Raw genomic sequence first — 20251 nt, 5'->3', positions numbered from 1 at the left:
CTTTGCTGGAAATGATATTTTCAGCCACAAGCCCAGATTTTTTTTTTTTGTCTTTGATATATAATGTTCCAAGACATGGAGTCTTTTAATATTTCCACTGCTAGGTCCTGTGTACCTCTATTTGTTGTACCATCATATAAAAATTGTTTTTTTTTTTTTCATTTGTTGCTCAAATATTTTAAACTTAAGATGGAGGTTTCAGAATTTGATGACAATATTCCCCTGGGTTTTCCTTGTAGGATCTCTTTCAGGTTGCAATTGCTGGATTTTTTTCTATTTCTACTTTCCCCTCTTTTTCTAATGCTTCACGGCAATTTTCTTTAATTGTTTCTTGCATTATTGTATAAAGATTCTCTCTTTGTTTGATAATAGCTTTTAGGTAATCCAATTATTCTTATGTTTTCTGTTCTTGATCTGTTTGCCAAATCAAGTTATTTTTCTTATGAGGAGTTTCACATTCTCTTCTATTTCTTTTTCTTTCTTTATATTCTGTTTAATTATTTCTTGATCTCTTGTAATTTCCATGGCTTTCTCTTGTCCAAACCTGACTTTCAAGTAGTCACTTTTTCCCTTGTGATTATAGATTTCCTTTTTCTAACTGATTGATTTTCTGTTGGTCATCTTTATTTTCTTGCATTCTTTTCATTTCTTCAGTTTTCCTCAATTTCTCACTTAAGTCTTAAAATCTTTAAAAAGTTCTTCTATGAATTTTTTTTGGGACAGGTGACATTTCACGTTGTTCTTTGGAGTTTCTGTGCTTCACTGTCCTCCTCTAAAGATGATCTCCATTATTTTCTATTCCCATAGTAACTTTCTATGGTTGGATTCTTTCTCCATTACCTTTGCATATTTTAAAGCTATTTTTTGGTAAACATTTCTCATTCTGGAGTATCTGATGTCAGATCCTCCTTCATGTCTCCTCTGTGCCCTTGAATCTAAACAAAGACCTCCAGCCTCCTGTAAGTGCCCAAAGTCTGACATCCCCACCCCACTGCTGCTGCACTATTGAGCATGAGCTGATGACTTCTCACTTCAACAGTATCCCTGCAACACAGGTCTTTCTGGCATTCTTTGTCCATAGAGGCTCTTGATCTTCCCCTGTACAGATGCGCAATTCCTCTCCCTGTGGGAGTAAAAATTTCTGTGGTTGGTGTCATGATATTCTCCCAAACTAGCTAACTCCAGGGCTTGGCTTGCTGCTTATTTTTTATTTGCAGTGTTTACTCTCCACCAAGCCCAAACCTGTCCCAATATACTTTTTCAGATTTCTGATTACTCCAGGAGGATCTCTGTTCTGCCCCTTTTCTTATTGACTTTTACCTATATGTTTATTGACTTTCATCTATATGTTTACCATAAGGGGCTGTTTTAGGTCTTTTTGGGAGGAAATTTTTTAATTTATTTATTTAACTTTTAACATTCATTTTCACAAAATTTTGGGTTCCAAATTTCTTCCCATTTCTCCCCTCCCCCCCAAAAACTCAGGGCATTCTAATTGCCCCTGTCACTGATCAGCCCTGTCTTCTAACATCCCTCCCTTCCCTTGTCCCCATCTTCTCTTTTGTCCTGCAGGGCAAGATAACCTTCTATGTCTCATTACCTGTATTTCTTATTTCCTAGCAGTAAGAACAATATTCAGCAGTTGTTCCTAAATCTTTGACTTCCAACTTCTCTTTATCCCTCCCTCTCTACCCATTCCATTTGGGAAGCAAGCAATTCAACATAGGCCATATCTGTGTAGTTTTGTGCCAGGCCTAGAGGCCTGTGGGCTACCCGAGTCTTCTTACCTCACCTCTCGAGGTCTTCGGCTGGCCAAGCCGGATGCTCGTATGAGAGAAAGGACGTTCCAGAGTCGAACAAGGGTTGAGCTTTATTTCAGGGTCCGGTTACAAGTGCAGGGGAATTCTTCCTTAGGAGGGAGCGAAGAATCTCCCAAGGAGGCAAAGATCTTACAATAAGAGATTGGAAGTAGAAGTGTAAGTGGGGAGAGAGGGGGAGGGGAAAGAGGAGAGAGGAAAAGCGGAGCCTTCTGTCCTCACACGTGGCCCCTCCACCCAAGAGAGCTTTCAGGCTTTCCTGACTCCAATTAAGCTCTCCAGCCGCATAGTTTGCATCTGAATACCGTGCCTGTTAGGTAACAATGGGTGTGCCCAGATCCGGGACAATCTCGAGGGCGGGGAGACCTCTCTCCCATCACGTTTCTCACGGGAAGAGGCGGAAATACACGAGATAGCTTGGCTCACCTCGATTCCCAGACTTCCATAATAGTCATGTTGTGTAAGCCTAACTATATTTCCCTCCATCTTATTCTGCCCCCCATGGCTTCTGTTCTCTCTTTGGATCCTGTCCCTCCACAGGAGTGTTGACTTCAAATTGCTCTCTCATCCCACTGCCCTCCCTTCCACCATCCCCCACACCCTGCTAATCACCTTCTCTCCCATTGTCCTGTATTGTAAGATAGGTTTTCATAACAAAATGAGTGTGCATTTTGTTCCTTCCTTTAGTAGAATGTGATGAGAGCAAGTTTCATGTTTTTCTCTTACGTCCCCTCTTTTTCCCTCCACTGAAAAGTCTTTTGCTTGCCTCTTTTATGAGAGATAATTTGCCCCATTCCATTTCTCCCTTTCTCCTCACAATATATTTCTCTGTCAGCACTTAATTTCATTATTTTAAGATATGATCCCATCCTACTCAATTCACTCTGTTCTGTGTGTGTGTGTGTGTGTGTGTGTGTGTGTGTGTGTGTGTAATCCCACCAACTACTCAGATACTGAAAAGTTTCAAGAGTTACAAATATTGTCTTTCCATGTAGGAATGTAAACAGTTAAATTTTAGTAAGTCCTTATGACTTCTCTTTGCTGTTTACCTTTTCATGCTTCTCTTCATTCTTGTGTTTGAACGTCAAATTTTCTTTACAGCTCTGGTCTTTTCATCAAGAGAGCTTGAAAGTCCTCTATTTCATTGAAAGACCATTTTTTTCAACTGAAGTATTATACTCAGTTTTGTTGGGTAGGTGATTCTTGGTTTAAGTCCTAGTTCCTTTGACTTCTGGAATATCATATTCCATGCCCTTCTATCCCTTAAAGTGGAAGCTGCTAGATCTTGTGTCATTCTGATTGTATTAACATATACTTGAATTGTTTCTTTCTAGCTGCTTGCAATATTTTCTACTTGATCAGGGAACTCTGGAATTTGGCCATAATGTTTCTAGGAGTTTCTCTTTTTGGATCTCTTTCTGGTGGTGATCGGTGAATTCTTTCAATATTTATTTTGCCCTCTAGAATATCAGGGCAGTTTTCCTTGATAATTTCATGAAAGATGATGCCTAGGCTATTTTTTTGATCGTGGCTTTCAGGAAGTCCCATAATTTTTAAATTGTCTCTCCTGGATCTATTTTCCAGGTCAGTTGCTTTTCCAATGAGATATTTCACATTATCTTGATTTTTTTGCTACTTTGGTTTTGTTTTGTGATTTCTTGGTTTCTCATAAAGTCATTAGCCTCCATCTGTTCCATTCTAATTTTTAAAGAACTATTTTCTTCAATGAGCTTTTGGACCTTCTTTTCCATTTGGCTAATTCTGCTTTTTAAAGCATTTTTCTCCTCATTGACTTTTTGAACCTCTTTTGCCAATTGAGTTAGCCTATTTTTCAAGGTGTTATATTCTTCAGCATTTTCTGGGTCTTTTTTAGCAAGGTGTTGATCCGCTTTTCATACTTTTCTTGCATCTCTCTCATTTCTCTTCCCACTTTTTCTTCCACATTTCTAACTTGATTTTCAAAATCCTTTTTGAGCTCTTCCATGGCCTGAGCCCTTTGAAAATTTATTTTGGATGTTTGGGATACAGAAGCCTTGACTTCTATGTCTTTCTCTGATGGTAAGCATTGTTCTTCTCATCTGAAAAAATGGGAGGAGATATCTGTTCACCAAGAAAGTAACCTTCTCTGGTCTTATTTTTTTTCCCTTTTTTGGGCATTTTACCAACCAGTTACTTGACTTTTGGGTCCTTTGTCAAGAGTAAGTTATACTCTGGGAATCTGTGAGATGTCAGTTCCTCCAAGGTGGCACAATCAGGTGTGTACTGGTCTGGACTCAGAGAGGAATTTTTATGCCCAGAATTTTAGCAGTTACCTCTCCACAGCCACCTGACCTCCAGTTTCTAAGTCAGCACTGGGGGCTGATTTTCAGATAAGCTGGATGGGCAGGGCCACCATTTTGTTTGAGGCAAAGACCATCTTGGCCAGGCCCTCCACCCAGGGCTGAGGTAAGACTCAGCTCTTCAATGCCCCTAGGCGTTTTTACTCTCCAACAATGGAGCTTTTGTACTGTCTGCTGTGCAGGCTCTGTGGTCTCTGCATGCTGCTGGAGCTATGGGGAGGCCTTCCTCCCTTCCTGGCCAGCTGTTAAAACCCCATCACTGACCTTTGGTGTCTGTGGACTGAGAGGTCTGAGGATCTGCTACTGCGACTGGAGATTTCTTCCCGAGGTTTCCTCCTCCAAGTGTCTGGTCATGTCGCATCATGCTGCTTGGCCATGACTGGGCTGGGCTCTGCACTTGGCTGTGACACAACCTACGTTTCTGTGGGCCTTTCAGGTCACTGTGGGATGGAAATCTCCTCCACTCTGTTATTCTTCACTTCTGCTGCTCTAAAATTTGTTGAGAGTCCCTCTCTACAGATATTTTGTGGGCTGTGGGGAGGACCCTGCATAAGCGTGTCTTTCTAGTCTGCCATCTTGGCTCCACCGCCTTTGGAGGAAATTCTTGAGAGTTTGGAATTTTCTAACTACTCTACTATCTTCTCAGAATCCTCTCCCAAGATGTTCTTAATGAATGTAAAATGGCATACTATTGGAAAAAATAAATGGGAGCATCAAAAAGTAGAGAAATTTTCTGACGAGTCAGACAATCTTCTCTATTAGTTTGTTAAAATATGTTTTTTTTTTTAATACTAGAGGATTTCAAGCAAAGATAGTCAAAGGAGACGATGCTGAATATATGTTGAAATTCGAGCTGAGCTCAAGAAATAAAAACTATCAAATGCAGAGTATAAGGAGGACTCATTGCTCCAACTCATAAATGTTTTCTTCAGTATAAGTGATGTTAGATAGGATAATCAATATTTTCAAACAATATTTTTAAAAAGTTACTACCTTTCTTTACACATAGAGGATTACTACTTACCAATGAAGCAGTCATTTCAGAATCATTAGTTAAATGTGTAATCAGCTTCTATGCTATTTATAAAAATCATTAAAATCAACTCAAAATTTAAAGCAAATAAATGCTGAGAGAACACTGCATGTAATTAGAGCAACAGCAAACTTTCTTACAAAAATGTCAAAAATAGAAAACAGGTAAAAGCAAACAAAGGTAAATCAGTATTGCAGTGGATAGCATTGTGGAGGTTGAAGTCAGGCAGACTCATCTTCCTAAGTTCAAATCTAGGCTCAGATATTTACTAGCTGTGTAGTCCTGGGCAAGTCATTTAACTTTGTTTTTTTGTTTGTTTGTTTGTTTGTTTTTCCCTCATGTCCTCGTCTATAAAATGAACTGAAAGAAATGACATAAAACTCCAATGTCTTTGCCAAGAGAATGGAATCATGAAGTATTAAACATAGTTGAAACTACTGAACAACATCGAAAGCAAACTGTAACTTTCACTATTTGTTTTAAAAGTTTACAAGTTACACTGGAGAAAGTATAAAAAATCATTTAACTACTATTTACTCAATTCAAATTGAAGAGAGATATTAGCTAAGGTAAAAGCTAATTTCATGTATCACTCCATTTTTAAAACATATTGGAGGATGATGCAAAATTATGAGTAGAGCTGATTCAGAAAATTAGTCAAAAAAGTTGAGGGGAAAACAAGCCTCATGAAATTATGATTTAAAACTCAGCTAAGGCATGTCATTCCAAGTGTATTTGTAGGTTAAACTAAATTGTGCTTGGGGAGGGAAAACAAAGACAAATTAATTTTAGGTGAAAGTGATTTGAATGCATTTACATGGCAATCTTGTAAATAGTGAATCAATCAGAAATATTTGTTAAGTGCTTACTATAGGTCAACCACAATGATAATATCTGGGAAGTTTTTTTTTTTTTTAATAACAAACGGTTTCAAAAGGATTTATATAACTCCATCATTTTTTTTCAAAAGCCTTTGCTATCTGCAGTCTACAAATTATTATCAAAAACAGAAAGAAAACACTAACAAACTCTTTTTATGATATAAGTATAAACCTATCTCCTGAAATGCAGAAAGTAAAAGAAAGTTAGATTTAAAACATTCAATTGACAAATATCTATTTGAAAAAATTAAAATTGTTGACAGACTTTCACTTGCCCAACGTTAATCTTTAAGGAATTATTTTATTTAGTGAATTTTTGTACCTCTTTTTTCCCCTAACATGGCCACTTCTGCTTTTTTAAAACGTTATTTTCTTCAGTATTTTTGGATCTCTTTTACCTGTTAATTGCCCTGTACATGATTTTCTTCCTTTTATTTCATTTTTTCCTCTATTAGTCATTTCGTTTTGATTTTTTTAGCTCTTCCACTAATTTCTATTGGGCTCATGTCCAAGTCACTTTTTCTTTGCAACTTCATCACTATTTTGAGTTTACTGTCTTCTGCATTTTTGTCTTCATCTTCCCTGTTACCAGAGTACATTTTTATGTACAGGTTTTTACATTTGCTTATATTTTCATCCTATTTCTCTATTTGGAAGTTTATGTTAATGTTGGACTCTCTTCTTGGCATGGGGTTCTTTCTCATTCTTCAGGCTTTTTTGCACTGCTATTTTCAGAGCTAGTTCTGAGAGTTTGGAAAGTGCTTCTCTCTGTCGTTGAACTGTCATCTAGAAGTGAGTATCGACAATAGAGCTGCAAAAAAGTTGAACTTCACTCCCTCTTGACGAAAAGCCTTCCTCTGTCCTCATACTACGAACCAGAAGATGGAATTGTGAGACTTTGCCTTGTCCTCTATCCAGGGATAGCACAGGGATACCCTGTAATCACTTCCTAACCCATTTCCAGGTCCGGAGAATATTTGAAAAGGTTGTTTCTTTTGTTACCATCACTACCACCACCAGTGTTAGGACTGGTGTTTTTTCCACATGGACTCACAATGAGTAACCTCCTTCTTGTCTCAGAACTTTCTTTCCAACTTTTTATTTTGTCTTGAGTTGGAAGAATGCCTCACTGACTTTTTGTTGGCTCTGTCACCCTAGAAATTGATTTGAAGCATTATTTTAAAGTTTAGAGGGGAATGTTGGGAGAGCTCAGCTCAGTGTTTTCTCAACTGCACCATCTGCAGTATGGCCTTTTAAAGCAGCAAGAAAAAAAGAAAAACAAAATTAAGCTTAAAAAAATCAGTTTGATGTAAAGCTGAAATGAGCCATCTAATCCAAAAAGCATTCATAAATGAAACTGGCAAGAAGATAGCAAATAGATTTTAAAAAGCAGGGGGGATAAACGTCAGCATATTTATAACAATCTATTTTCATCACTAGTGGCAGATGAGCCACCATATTTGGACTCAGTCCCTGAAGTGCTATATAAAGATGAAGTAGAAAATAGCAGCACAACTAGATCAAATATACTCACAGGAAATCCATGCTAGAAAGGATGTATCTTTGCAAACCTTAAGGAGTCATTTTATAAGTTATCTAAGAAAGTGGAAGATAAAATAGTAGAAAAAATCTTTCATGCTATTAATATTCATGAAGATTCATCAAGATCAACTCCATTCTTATTTTTTAGTTTTTTTTAAAAGAAAAATATTTGAAAATGATCTACACATGTATTAGAGATGTAGAGGTGTTCAGGGAGGCCCAATATCACTGATGTATGGGCTTACTGAGCCCTTTCCAAGTTTTTTTCACCCACCCTTAGTGTCCACCTGGAACTCAATTCTCACCTGTGACTTCAAGAAGTCACAGTATGGTCAACAGTCATACACCAGTAAGTCGTCGTAGCAGTTGGGCCAAATCAGGTTGAGGTTAACTGAGGAGACTCCAACCCATCAGTGATTTAAGGGTAAGGTATCTACTTCAAGCACATGAAGACTTCTCTGTTGAAATGGGTAGATAAGAACAGCTTGTCCCAACAGCCACACTGTGGAGAGCTTAAATCTTGATTAGTCATTGAAATTGCCAATGTCATCCTCTGAATCCTGGGCCACCACCATTCATTTTGTCTTTTCTCTTGCACTTCATTTTAATGTTTTCTTGATTATTTAGACTTAAGAAACTAATAGAGAAAATGTTAATAATTTATATTAAGCTTACTACTGTGTCATACATTCATTCACATTTCTCATACTCAAAAGTCAACATTTAAACATTAACCAACTCATCAATACCCTTGGTTAAACTTTGAAATGGCAACAGTCAGGCTTTTTCAAATCATTCTTTACATAGATTATATGCTCATAAGTCACAAAATTGAAAGAATTGTATAGAGGATAAAATATTCATCTGCGATGTTATATGTTGATAGCAAAGCATTAGTAGTGGTAGGATAAATGAGTCTTAAAGGTACTCCTTCAACAAAAAGTCTCTCAACTATAGGTTAAAACTAAATAGACTTTTTATAAATATAACTGCAGAGATGAATATATTCCATCACCCTCTAAACATTTATATCAACTAAGGCAAGAATTACAGGAATGTATGGATGTATGAATAGTGTTAGTCACTGTCAGAAGTGCTGTCATACATAATGAAAATGTAAGAGGGATTCCCTATAGAAGATTAGCTTCACTGAGTTTTTCAGTTTGTGAACATTCCTTCTTATTATATTATGCCTATAACATTACAAGGTTGCCTCAAAAATAACCATGGCCTCTTCAAAGATAAGCATAGAAATAAGTCTTATGATTTTTTCAATATACAAAATTCATGATGAAGAAATGCCCCTTGTGAATTTAGCTTAGCAATGTAGATGTAAAGATAGAAAGATGTAGATGTAGTCGTAAAGAGCTGCTCAGTGCACTGAGAAGCTAAGTGACTTCACTAAGATGATGCAATCAGTAGAATAAGGACTAAATAATTTTTTGGAAGAAGAAATGTAAGTTAACAATATGGTTCTAATGAATGTGATTATGGATTCAAAATGAAATGTTGTCTTCCACTTTTCTATGATGTCGATTGAAATATAGACAATAACATAATTGGTATATATTTGCTATTTAATATGCCTTTCCAACAAAGGGTCTCATTAACACTATTATTTAAGTGACATTGGTAGAGTTAGTGTTTATGACATAATAAGAAGCTTTGAATTCAGGAAGACATGAAGTCATATCTTCTGACACTTAATGACTTTCTGAATCTTTCTGAATCTAAGTAACTTAATCTCCTAGTACTATGGCCAACTCCGATGCTATAAGTTGCAAAGGTGATGCAATCTGCATTGATAAAAAGACTTTCCTCAGCAAGGACTTTCTTGTACCAATGTTCTAGTCCCTACACTTAACCTCATAAACTTAAGTCATGCTAGAGTTGGTCAAAGGCTATTAATAGCTAGTTCTTAAAAGAATAAATTCAAATAATCAAAAAACAGGCACCAAATTACTAACACGAAAAGAAATGAAAATTAAAATTATTCTGAGATGTTGTCACACACTCAAACAGATTGGCAAAGCTGAAAAAAGGAAAAATTATAGTTACTAGAGGGACTGAGTTCTAAGAGACACACTAAATCACCATTTATGGAGTCATGAATTGCTCTAATGTAATTTATAAATGGGTCAAAGGTCACTAAAATGTACATATTTTTTAATAAAGCTAGTGACATCAATTAGCCTTATTACAAATAAGTTGAACATTTCATAAGCATCTATTCTATGACAGGAAATGTGATATGTGCTGGGAATAAGTAGAAAAACAACAACATATCTTGTTCTCAAGAACTCACATTTTTTAAAATACTTAGTCATGCCATTTTGATTTTTGAATTTATGGGCATAAAGTTGTGCAAAGTAATTTCTAATCATTGTTTTAATTTTTTCCTCATTGGAGCTGAGTTTACTCCTTTCATTTTTGATATTAGTAATTTGGTTTTATTCTTTCTTTTTTTTAATCAAATTGACACAAGGGTTATGAATTTTTTTAGTTTTTTCATATAATCAATTATTGGTTTTATTTATTAATTCAATAGTCTTCTTAATTTCAATTATATTAATCTCTCCTTTGGTTTTCAGTATTTCTAATTTGGTATTTACTTGAAGATTTTCCATTTGTTCTTTTTCTGGCTTTTTCAGCTGCATGCCCATGGCGTTGATCTCCTCTTTCTCTATTTTATTCATGTAGGCGTTCATAAATATAAAACTTCCTCTAAGAACAGCTTTTGCAGTATCCCATAAGATTTTGTAAGTTGTCTCATTATTGTCATTCTCTTGAATGAAGTTGTTGATTGTTTCTATGATTTTTTTTGTTTAACCCACTCCTTTCGGAATAGATTATTTAGTTTCCAACTAATTTTTTGTTTATCTTTCCATGGCCTTTTATTACATACATTTTTATTGCATTATGATCTGAGAAGGATGCATTGACTATCTCTGCCTTTCTGCACTGGATTGTAAGGTTTTCATGCCCTAGAACATGGCCAATTTTTGTATATGTGCCATGTACCACAGAGAAAAAGGTATATTCCTTTCTATTCCTGTTCAGTTTTCTCCAGAGATCTATCATATCTACCTTATTCAGAGTTTTATTCACCTCCTTATCTTCTTTCTTGTTTATTTTGAGGTTCCATTTGTCAAGTTCAGAGAGGGGGAAGTTGAGTTCCCTCACTAGTATGGTTTTGCTCTCTATTTCTTCTTGCAACTTCCTCAACCTCTAGTCTAAAAATTTGGATGCCATGCCACTTGGAGCATACATGTTTAATAATGATATTGCTTCATTGTGTATGGTGCCTTTTAGCAGGATATAGTTTCTTTCCTTATTTCTTTTGATTAGATCTCTTTCTACTTTCACTTTGTCTGAGATTAGGACTGGAACCCCTGCTTTTCTTACATCAGCTCTGGCACAACATATTGTGCTCCACTCTTTTACTTTTACCCTGTGTGTATCTTCCCATTTCACATGTGTTTCCTCTGACAGCATATTGTTGGACTGTGGCTTTTAATCCATTCTGCTACCCATCTCCATTTTATGGGAGAGTTCATTCCATTCACATTCACAGTTATGATTTCAGTCTGTGTCTTTCCCTCTATCCTCTTTCCCACCATTTATGTTTTTGTTCTCCTAACTCCCTTCCCCTCCTCAATAGAGTTTTCACTTTTGACCACCGCCTCCTGAAGTCTTTCCATCCTTCTTTCTGCCTCCCTTCCATTTACTCCCTTGTACATTTAATACTTCTTCCTTCCCTTTTGGCTTCCCCTCTCCTTTCTTCCCCCTTCCCCTTCTGCTGCCTATAGAGCTAGTTAGATTTATATACTTAATTAAGTTTATTGTTCCCTCCTTGAACCAAATCAGATGACAGTACTTCTCAAACAATGCTCATCTCTCCCCCCCTTCCCTCTATATAATTTTGCGCTTCTTCCTGTGATGCAATTTACCAATTTCTGCTTCCTCCTTTCCCATCTCTTGTTATAATTCCTTTGCATGCCTAAATCACATTTTTATCATCATATGATTTATTTTACACCCGTTCCCTCTATATTTCATAACAGGTGTACAACTCTCAACATTAATAAATGTCACCTTCCCTTATAAGGAGGTAAAAGCTTGTTCAGAGTAACAAGACTAATCTATTTAGATCCCTACATGGAAAGATGACACCTGGAACTTTTTCTTATTAAATAATTTTATTTATTTTCAGTGTTCTGCAATCACTACCATATAACACAGAGTACTATTTTACCCTCCATCCCTCTTACTTACCCCCTTTCTCCCCGAGATGACATACAATTTAATATATGTTCTACATATACATTCCTATTAAACACATTTTCACTATAGTCAGGTTTTGTTGAAGAATTAAAATGAGTGGGAGAAATGATCTACTAAACCAAAATGCAACACACACACACACACACACACACACATACACATACACAGACACACAAATGGTCTGCTGTAGTCTGAGATTGAATTCCATATTTCTTTCTCTGAATGTGAAAGGCGTTTTGCCTTAGAAGACCATTGGGAATGTTTTTTAAGTCCTTGCATTGCAATGAAGTTCAAAGTCTACCAGAAAAACTCTCGCACGCTGTGGACATTGCTGTGCACAAAGTTCTCCTGATTCTGCTACTTTCACTCAGCCTCAGATCATATAAGTCTTTCTAGGCCTCTCTGAAGTCTTCTTGTTCATCATTTCTTATAGTGCAATAGTATTCCATTACATTCATATACTATAATTTATTCAACCATTCCCCAGTTGATGGGCATCCCCTTGATTTCCAGGTTTTGGCCACCACAAAGAGTGCTGCTATAAAAACGTTTGTACGTGTGGGACCTTTTCCCATTTTTGTGATATCTTTGGGATACAGCCCTAGGAGCTATATTGCTGGGTGGGTCAAAGGGTATGCACATTTTTGTAGCCCTTTGAGCATAATTCCAAATTGCTCTCCAGAATGGTTGAATCAGCTCACAGCTCCACCAACAGTGTATTAGTGTTCCAACTCTCCCACATCTTTGCCAACATTTATCATTTTTCTGTTCTGTCACGCTTGCCAATATGATAGGTATGATGTGGTACTTCAGAATGGATTTGATTTGCATCTCTCTAACCAAAAGTAATTTAGAGCATTTTTTATATGACTATAGATATTTTCAATTCCTGCCTCTGAAAATTGCCTGTTCATATCCCTTGACCATTTATCAATTGGGGAATGACTTGTATTTTTGTACATTTGACTCAGTTCTCTATATATTCTAGAGATGAGGCCTTTATCCCCTACATTTGTGTAAAAGTTCTTTCCCAGTTCTCTACATCCCTCCGAATTTTGGCTGCATTGCATTTGGTTGTGCAAAAACTTTTCAGTTTAATGCAATCAAAATTATCCATCTTGTACTTAACAATGTTTTCTATCTCTTCTTATTCAAAATTTCTTCCCTTCTCCATTAATCTGCTGCCCTATTGTCTTCCTATTTCCCCTGGAGAGCTGAGGCTTGCTTGGGTCCTAGTACTAATTTCCACCACCCTGGGGTCTCTCTCTCTTTCTAATTACCCTCTGCTCCAGTAAGATAAATCCCCCTTAGCTATTTCCCTGTCATCAGGTGTCATGAGACTTTTTGCCCCTTCACTCTTCCCACTGATGCAGGATTTTTGTGGGAAAATATTTTATGGTTCTTTCGAGGTCGATAGAGCAGGGGTGGTGGGGGTGGGGAAGAGAGCATTTACTGATGACTCTACCATTTTGGCTCCTGGAAGTTCAAGAAGGTGACTTATAGACATTTATTCTGCGTGCTGAAAGTCTCAGGGGCTACTGCAGCTGATATTTGGGTCTCAGCAACTGTTACTCACTCAGCTCTGCTGGTCTCTCACCCCGGGCTCCTGCTCCACCATTCCACCTGGTACTGCCTGAGGCCTCCCTGGGGCTTTCCTGCTCTGCTGCACTGGAGGTGGTGCGCTGTGTGCTCTGGGCTCCCCTCGTGGAACAGTTCCTTCCTGTAGATCTTCCAGTCTGTCCTGGGCTGGGAATCTGCCAATGTCTGTCTCCCATTGGATTCTGCACCTCCAAAATTTGGTCAGATTCCCTTTTAAAGGTATCTGAAGGAGTTCATTTAAGAGCTTAGGAGAGTCGTTGCTCTCACTCCACCATCTTGGCTCCACACCTGATAGTTAGAGCTCTTGAGAACTGTATCTTTATTACAATATATAAAAGCAGCATTAATAGACAGAGGGTGTGGTATGAGTTTATTTTCATGTGATGATTAAAATATAATTAAGGGATATAAAAACGTATTTTACTGGGAGAAGAGGAAAGGAGGAGACAGAAAGGTATAAATTACATCACACAAAAAGAAATAAGAACTCATTATAGAAGAGGGAAAAATAGAGGGAGGAGAGAAGTGTTTCAAACTTACTTTCACAGTATTTGACTCAGAGGGAATAACATGCAGACTCACATGGTTATAGAATTCTTTCATAGACTATAGATATAGGTTGGTTGTTTGGTCACTGTCCTTCATCTTCACAGAGGACAAAAATGACATCATCAAGATAAAGTGAAATTTCAGTATGTCCAACTTTGACTGATCAGACCAATATGAGTTCGGAATGCTCTCCCACACATTGGGCACAGATTGTCCTTGTGAATATTTGTGGTGAATATCCCAAATTTGCACATCCTGCATTTACTCTGTACTTTCTCAATTCTGCTTTGCTCAAAGAGCACAGCAGCCTTTCTGAAGTAGTCATGCCATGATGAACGCTCCTGTGTCAGTGTCTCCCATGTTGCACAGTCAAATCCAAAGTTCTTGAGATAGACCTTGAGAGTGTCCTTGTATCATTCCTTCTGGTGGCCATGTGATCACCTGCTTTATGGAAGTTCTCCATGAAATAGTCTTTTTGGTAAGCATACATTTTGCATTCAAACAACGTGGCCAATCCATTGGAGTTGGACTCTCTGAAGCATGGGTTGAACACTTGGCAGCTCAACTCAAGCAAGGATTTCAGTGTCTGGTACCTTTTCCTTCCAGGTGATCTTCAGAATCTTCCTGAGACAATTCAAATGGAAGTGATTCAGTTTCCTGGCATGGTGCTGGTAGACTGTCCATGTTTCACAAGCTTATAACAATGATTTCAGTATGACTACAGTGTAGGCCATCAGTTTGGTAGTCAGTCTAATACTTCTCTCCCAAAACTTTCTTTGGAGCCTCCCAAACACTGAGCTAGCTCATGTATTGCTTGCATCAACCTCATTGTCAATGTGTACATCCCTGGAAAGTACACTACCAAGGTAAGTAAACTTATCCGTGGCATTCAAAACTTCTGCATTTTCTGTAACTGATGGTTCCATGTATGACTGGTGTGGTGGTGGATGATGGAGCACTTGTGTTTTTTTAGTGTTAATTGTTAGGCCAAAATTAGCACAGGCAGCAGAGAATTGATCCATACTTTGTTGCATCTTGGCTTCAGAGGCTGCATTGAGCACACAATCATATGTAAACAGAAAATCATGCACCAACACTACCTCCACTTTGGTCTTGGCTTGTAGACTTTATAAACTGAAGAACTTGCCATAAGTACGGTAGTGGACCTTGATGCCATGTTCATTCTCATTGAAAGCATTTGTCAACATAGCTGAAAGCATCATGCTAAAAAGCATGGGAGCAAGCGCACAGCCCAGTTGCACTCCACTGGTGACTGGAAAGTCACGAGAGCATTGTCCATTATCCAGAACCAGGGCAAACATGCCATCATGAAATTGATGTTCAGTACTGATGAATTTCTCTGGGCAAGCAAATTTTGGCATAATTTTCAATAATCCCTCACCAATAGTAGAATCAAAGGCCTTGGCTGGATCTATAAATGTTGGATACAGACCTCTGTTCTGCTCCTGGAATTTCTCCTGGAGTTGTTAAACAGCAAACATCATATTGACTGTTCTTTAGCAGTTTCTGAAGCCACACTGACTCTCAGGTATATAACCATCTTCCTGGTGAAGGATCAGGCTATTGAGGAGGACTCTAGCAAGAATTTTGCCAGCAATTACTAAGACAGAGATCATCCTGTGATTGTGAAAGGACAATCTATTCCCTTTGCTCTTATATAGATGGACAATGGAGGCATTCTTGAACTCCTGGGGAATAACCTCCTCTTGTCATATAACCTAGAAAATGCCAGTCAGCTTTTGTATGACCAATGGTCTGCCTACCTTGTAAATCTCAGCTGGAATAGAATCAGCACCAGGTGCCTTGCCACATGAAAGGAGCCTAATGGCCCTCAAAACCACTTCTTCAGTAGGAAGTTCAACTAAGGAGGGACTGTGTTCAACCTGAGGTAAATGGTCAATGGCCTCAGCATTGATTGATGATGGTCTCTTGAGAACACTAGGGAAGTGTTCAAGCCCTTTCTCTAAGATCATGTCCTTATCACTAATCAATGTGACTCCAACAGTACTGAATAGTTGTGATGCTCCATAGGTTTTTGGTCCATAAAGAGATTTCAGGGAATCATAAAATAATTTTTGATTGTTACTATCAGCATTAAACTGAATTTCATCTGTCTTCTTACTGAGCCAGGAATCCTGCATTTCTCTAAGCTTTCCTTTTAGTTTGCATTAGATGGAATTAAATGCTGCCTTCTTAGAGGTGGATGAACAATCCTGCTGTTAAATCCTGTGGAGTTCTAGTTTTTTAATTTAGCAGCTCTTGAATATCCCCATCATTTTCATCAAGCCATTCTTGGAAAAAACTGGAAAGACCTACATGAAGTGATGCTGAGTGAAGTGAGCAGAAGCAGGAGAACATTGTACACAGCATCAGCAAGACTGTGTGTTTACCAGCTCTGACGGATTTTATTCTTTCCAGCAATACAAAGATATAAGAAAATTCAAAAAATTCGTGATGGAAAAACACTAACCACATCCATGAAAATAACTATGGATCGTGAGTGCATAGTGAAACATACTATTTTCTTTCTCTTTTCTTGTTGCTTCTTTTTTGTGTGTTTTTTCCTTTTGATTCTAATTCTTCTTTACATCATGACTAATGAGAAAATATGTGTAATATGACCGCATATGTATCACTTGTATCAGATTACACACCATCTTGGGGAGGGGAGAATAATGGGTGGGGGAGAAAATTTAGAACTCAAAATATAATATAAATGAATGTTGATGACTAAAGAAAATAAAATTTTTAGAGATATAGAATTGCTATTTATAATCTGAGGATTTGTTTTTTGTACCTTGAAACTTTACTGAGTCTATCAATTTGCTCGGTTAGTGTCTTTGATGCTTCAGTGCAGTTTTCCAAGTAAATAATAACCTCAGTAGGAAACAAGATAGCACCATCTTCTCTTTGCCTGTGCTTGTACCCTTCATTCATTATTTCTTATTTTATTAATAGTGCTATCACTTCCAGAGCTACATCAAATAATAATGAATATAGTAGATATCCTTGCTTCACTCCCATATTTCCTGGAAAAGGTTCTAATATATTCCCATTTCATATGATGCTTTTGTTTTTACTTATATACTTTTTATGATTTAAAATATACATATATGTGTGTGTATACATACTGTATTCTGTAGGGTTTTTAGCTTGATCTTATATATCAAAGATTTGGTGGGGTTGTTTTCCCTACATCTCTTAACATGATAATGTACTTTAAGGTATTTTTTAATATAATTAGTTTGAATATTTTCCCATTTTTATACCCTCCTGGCATTCCTGATATAAATCCTGTTTAATCGTAATGAATGATTTCTTGAGGGAAAATCACTGTTGTCTTTTTGATAGGATTTCATTTAATCTCTTAGAATGAAGTTTTCATTAATACTACTGAGTTATAGATTTTTCCCCATGTTTTGTCATGTATTTCTGTAGGCATTAGAACTATATTTGTATCATTAAAAACGATTTTGGTAGGGTTCTTTCTTTTTTTCAGTCACTGAGAATTATTTGTGAAGTTTGAGCACAATTTTCTAAAAAAATTGATTTTTTTCCTTTATATTCATCAAGCTTAGGATACTTTTTTTGTTTCATTGCTTTTTAAAAAAAAAATTCTAAAGAAATAGGCCTATTTCCTTTTCTAAGACTGAGTTATTAAAGATTTCTCTCTGATTTTGTGAAAGTTGTATTATTTTGTTTTTCAAAGTATTCTTCTGTTTCTTTTGTGTTTTCAGTTTCCTAAGCATGCAAGTACTCATGATATGTTTCAATTTTTGAAATTTGCTTCTGGGTTTCTTGTGATTGTGTTTGCTTATTTTGATTATATTGAATTTATTATCTCATCTCTTCTTTTTAATTAGACTAGCAAAGAGTTTATCAGATTTATTAGTGTTCAAACGACAATCTTTCAATTTTATCATTTTTGTTTTCAAGTAACATATCTACTTCATAATTTTAATATCTACTCATTTTGTTTATTTCAGTTCTGTTTGTTTATTTTCTATTTTTAAAAACGCACATTTAGTTCATTAATTCTGCGTTTTTTTGGTAAAAATTTAACTTTTCTTATGGGTTGTTTTAGCTGTGTAACAAACTTTGAAATGATGTTGTGTCATCATTTTCTTTTGCACAGTTATTACTTGTTTCTATGATTACTTTTGGTCTATTCATTTTTTTAATATTTCATTATTCTGCATCCTTTTGCTTCTAATTTGCTTAAAATAAGTTATTTTCCTACTGCATCATCATCTGTATAAAAAAATAAGCATCCATTTACTATTTGTGCCTTTTTGTATGTTTTTTTTTGTTCTATTTTCCAATATTTCTGTGCTCTAATACATGGCCAATTTTTGTAAAAGTTACATGCATTACAGAGAAATGTGTGTAATCGTTTGCTGTACCATTGCAAAGATGAAGTAAATATTCATCTCTAGTTTTTCCAGAATTTTAAAAAATTTCCTTATTTTCTTTTTTGTTTCCTTTTTCGTTTAGTTTGGTTGGCTGTTTGTTGAACTAAAAAGAACAGGAGTTTGGAATACTATACGGTAGGTTGGGCACATATAGTCTATGTGAATGTTTGGGGTGGATTCCCTAAATTTTCACATCACCTGTTTCTTTTAATCAACTTTAATTCTGCTTTGCTCATAGAGCACAGCACGTGATGAGGGCACAAAATGCTGGATCGTCCTGTGCCAGCTTTTTCCATGTCGCACCATCAATTCCAAAGTGTATAAGGGAGACCTTAGAGTATTTGTGTATCTCTATTTCTTTTTTAAAATTTATTTATTTTCAGTTTTCAACATTCACTTTCACAACATATTGAGTTTCAAGTTTTCTCCCCATCTCCCCCCTCTATCCAACTGAGGGTAGTGTTTATTTTGGTTGCCTTTTCCTCCAATCTGTCATCCCTTTTATTAACCCCTCCTTATCCCCTTCCCTTCTATTTTCCTGTAGGGAAAATAGATTTCTATTGCTTATGTATCTTATTTTGTAGTTGGTGTGAAAACAATTTTAACATTAATTTTTAAAGCCTTGAGTTCCATATTCTCTCCCTTCCTCTATTCCATTCCCCCTCATTGAAAAGGCAAGCAATTTGATAGAGATTACACATGTGTAGTCATGCAAAACATTTCTATAACACTGATTTTTTGAAAGACTATCTTTATTTCCGTCTGTTCTCCCCTGCCCTCCATTTATTCTATTTTCATCTTTGACCTGTCCCTCTAACAAAGAGTTTGCTACTCATAATAACTTCCCCAAATCTTCATTCCTTCTATCACCCCTCACTCTCTTTTTCTTCTCCCCTATTTGCCTGTATGGGAATATAAACTTCTTTACTCATTTGACTGTGTGTATATTATTCCCTCCTGAAGCCAAATCCAGTGAAAGGAAGGCTCATTTATTCCCTCATATCTTACCCTTCTTCCCTTCCATTGTAAAATCTTTTTCTTCCACCTTTTTACGTGAGATGATTTACTATGTTCTCCATCTCCCTCACCCTTTCTCTTTTTCCTAGTACATTTCTCTCAACATTTAATTTTCTTTTTATTTTCTTAATTATCATCATTTCTTATTCAGCTCACTCTCTGCTCATGCTCTTTCTTTCTCTCTCTCATATGTGTATACATGTATGCATATATACATATATATGTATATATGGGTGTATGTATGTATGTATATTCTAGTATTTGAAAGGCAGATTTTCTGTTCAGCTCTGGTGCTTTCAACACACTTGAAAATCTTCTATTTCATTAAAATTCAATTTTTCCCCTGAAGTATTATACTCAGTTTATGTTGGGTAGGTGATTCTTAGTTTTAGTCCTATCTCTTTTGACCTCTGGAATATCACATTCCAAGCCCTTCAGTCTCTTAGTGTAGAAGCTGCTAAGTTTGCATTATCTTGATTGTGTTTCCAACATACTTGAATTGTTTCTTTCTGGCTACTTGTAATACTTTCTTCTAGATCTGGGAACTCTGGAATTTGGCTGCAATATTCTTAGAAGTTTCCCTTTCTAGTTTAACCTCTGGTTCTAGAATACCAGGGAAGTTCTCCTTGATAATTTCTTGAAAGATGATGCACAAGCTTTTTTTTAAAATTTTGATCATGGCTTTCATGTAGTCCAATAATATTTGAATCATCTCTCCTAGATCCATTTTTCAGGTCAGTTGTTTTTTCCAATAAGA

This window comes from Notamacropus eugenii, chromosome 6 (genome assembly GCF_028372415.1).
Source record: "Notamacropus eugenii isolate mMacEug1 chromosome 6, mMacEug1.pri_v2, whole genome shotgun sequence".
In the NCBI taxonomy this organism is placed as follows: Eukaryota; Metazoa; Chordata; class Mammalia; order Diprotodontia; family Macropodidae; genus Notamacropus; species Notamacropus eugenii.
The sequence above is the reverse complement of the archived record's forward strand: the minus strand, read 5'-3'. Positions refer to the sequence as shown.